Consider the following 3108-nt stretch of genomic DNA (forward strand, 5'->3'; position numbering starts at 1 on the left):
TGTCTGTCACTACTACCAATTGGATGGTTTAGTGAGGTCCTCTGATCAGCCGTGCTAGAGTCAGTCATGTCCCCAGCAGTGCACCGAGAAGATGATCAAACTGGACTATCAAGAGGAAGTAAAAGTTGTAACAAGGTTTCCGTAAGTGAACCTGTGGAAGCATCATTAATGCTGAGGGTCCCGGGAAGGTGCTGTCCCTGGGGACCACCTCTCTTCGCTCTGCTGCCCTAACCCTCTCTGTCTCTCTCTCTCCACCCACCCTGGCAGAGGCCAATTGGACAAAGCCCGTGACTCCCTGGGGGGAGAGGGGGAACAAGAGGCAGGATGGCATCTATCCTTCTTGCCTCCCAGCAACGGGTCCCGTCTGTGCAGGGGGAGGCACAGGTGTTCCTCTGCTACCCTGATGGGATGGCCACGGAGGGGGTACCCAGCCAGTGGTGAGGTCTGCTGCATGCCACAGAGGTGATGGACTCCCTGCATGGGAAAAGGAAAGGGTGCCATCCTGGCAAGGCATGCTATGCCCTCCCCATTGGCCACATAAGGCCACTCCCAGGGGCATACACTGGTGTCATCTCCCCACAACGGAAGTCATGCGTACCTGAGGAGGATACCTCACTCCCTGCGTGCAGGTCCCTGTGGGACTCCCTGCCATCCCACGGGGCTAGTAACCCTGGTCTGGGTGCCAGTGATGACACCCGTGAAACCTCCTCCAGTTGTCTGTTGGTGTGATGCCATGTGGGCAGCAGTGCCCGCTGAAACTGAACAAGAACCGTACGACTCTGAGTAGGGGATCACTTGGCTTATACATTGATGAAGAATACACCTAGCTGCAAAAACTAATGTGAATTGCAGGATACATTGATCATCAACACTTTGAACACACTTTGCATTCCCAGGTTAATCACAGGGCTAGGCCTGTTTGAGGGTTGTCGTGCCTTCCCTCGCTCCTGGGGGTGTCCAGCCCCCAGCAAGTGAGTGGACAGGGAATCAAGGGAGCCCATTGTGGGCCCCCATCCACCCAGTGCAAATCGCAGATTTAGAACAGGAGAGGAGTCTCCATTACCCTATGCCAGGAATCCCATTCATGCTGCATACAGGAGTGTGGATGGAGGTGTGTGTCTGGCCCACTCCTGGAGGCTGTCAGTGGTACCACCACTTAGATGCCCACCCTAGGGCATGGCCCAATGTCTGCCCTGGCTCCCATGTGCAGGGGCTGCCTTGGCTTTCCTCCTCTGCCTAAAGTCCAGCAGCGGAGGAGTGGGTGCATTGGCCAGGGGAGTGGGTGGCACATCTGTCTGTCCCTGCAACCATGCTTGGAAAGTAACCTCAAATAAGATGTGGTGACCTGCAATATTTAAGCTTGTTACTAAGCAGAGGAAAAGAAACTAACCAGGATTCCCTCAGTAACAGCAACTGAAGAGGGAAGAGTCCAGCTCCGAATCCCAGCCCAGGCAACAGACACAGGGAAATGTGGCGTACGGATGTCCGTCAGTGTGTCTGTTGTTATATACCTTCAGGTATAGGCTGTGTACCATTTCTTGATATATTGGGAACTGCATCTCTCCTGTAAATGTCACTGCTAATATGTGGCTTGCAGAATGTCATATATGATTATGGATAGGAGTCTCAATCTTACTTTAGAGAGAAATACAAACATTTTTATTTTCTAGTTGTTAGACTTCTTTTTATACATCCATACGTCAGTCCAGGAGACGCATTTGGTTTGACAACAGTCTGTCATTTGAAGCAGATTTGGTCAAGCTCTAGAAAAAGAAGTAATGACCCAGGGGTTGTAATTTAACTTACTAATAGGCTTGGTCACTACAGAATCCATTATGTTAGTTGGAGTGCGCAGTGGTCAAGTCCATGTATCTAGGGGATTTCACTCCATGTAAAAAAAAAAAAAAAAAGGTTACCAAGTTATCTCAGCAGTCTTATAGGTTCAACAGAATAGGCCTTTATGATTGGGGCATTAATCAGTTAAACTGCATTCTCCCTTCGATTTTATGTTCTTTCTTGGTTTTATTTTGTTATGCAGTATAATTGCATCCTCTAAAGTCTGTTTCCATGCTTCACTTTTGTTTTTCTGATCCTCTCCAAATGTATATCTGTTCAAAGAGTTACTGCTCATGAGTTACTTTCCAGTTATAATGCTTGGTTCTTTTGTAAGGAAGCTGCTTTACACTATTCAACTAACTTTTCAAAGTGTCTTCTTATTCTTTTAGACCTGATTGTATGCCATCTGTTGAGTATGCCTTTGAGATTTCCTGATTGAAACATACTTTTTCTGTCAGAATTTCTGCAGTGTTACAGACATTAAGAATTTCCAATCTAGCACTGATCATTGAGGAAATTTTCTGATGACCAGATATCTTTTGTGTGAACACCATTTGTAGTCTGTAATACCTTTCCATGATGAATAAAGTATTAAATAATACCACTTCATTAAGCAAAGCAAGGAAATTCTATTAGGTTGAGAAGTCTGCCAACTGAAAATGCATATTGAAAAATACAATTTTTAACACTGTCTCAGTTCAAGAGAAAAGCACGATACATAGGCTGGTATTCATAGTCATTTATGCAAATGCACTTAGGCTTTCTGAGACATTTATGAATGAGCACAGCTGAGCTCTGATTCTTTCAGGTCATTTATGGCAATGAACAATGAACTTGAATGTGTTTATGTATGTTGAAATAATGAGATGGAAATGAGAAGTGATGTAAATCTTCATAAAGCTAAGGAAGTATGTATTTTACCTTTAGCAATTCAGTTAGATTTTTCCCACTTCTCTCTGCTGGTTGCAAATGCACTATATAGAGGGAAACTTTTCCAAATGTATCAGAGTTGCAGTTGGTGAAAATACAATCAATTGCTGTGAGCTTTGCTATTTCTAGGTCTGAGTTGTTTGTCTTGGCTGGGCAAAAATCTGATTGTGCCTAGCAGTGCTCAGCAGTTAAGAAGGAAAAAATATAAACAAAGGATTACTCCTTATAATTTTTATAATCAAGAAATCCTTGATAGGTTCTGAGTTAACAAGGACATAATAAGAGTCTTTGTGGACATGTTTGACCTCCATAGAGGTACTGGAGGAATGCCTGGACTTTGTA

General features: G+C 44.7%; 1 pseudogene; it reads left to right on the forward strand.

The window, feature by feature from the left end:
• The first annotated feature begins 775 nt into the window (after positions 1–775).
• On the forward strand, positions 776–929 carry LOC122791893 (annotated as a pseudogene).
• Positions 930–3108: the final 2179 nt, after the last annotated feature.

This window comes from Protopterus annectens, chromosome 17.part0 (genome assembly GCF_019279795.1).
Source record: "Protopterus annectens isolate FY-2018-M chromosome 17.part0, PAN1.0, whole genome shotgun sequence".
Taxonomy (NCBI): Eukaryota; Metazoa; Chordata; order Ceratodontiformes; family Protopteridae; genus Protopterus; species Protopterus annectens.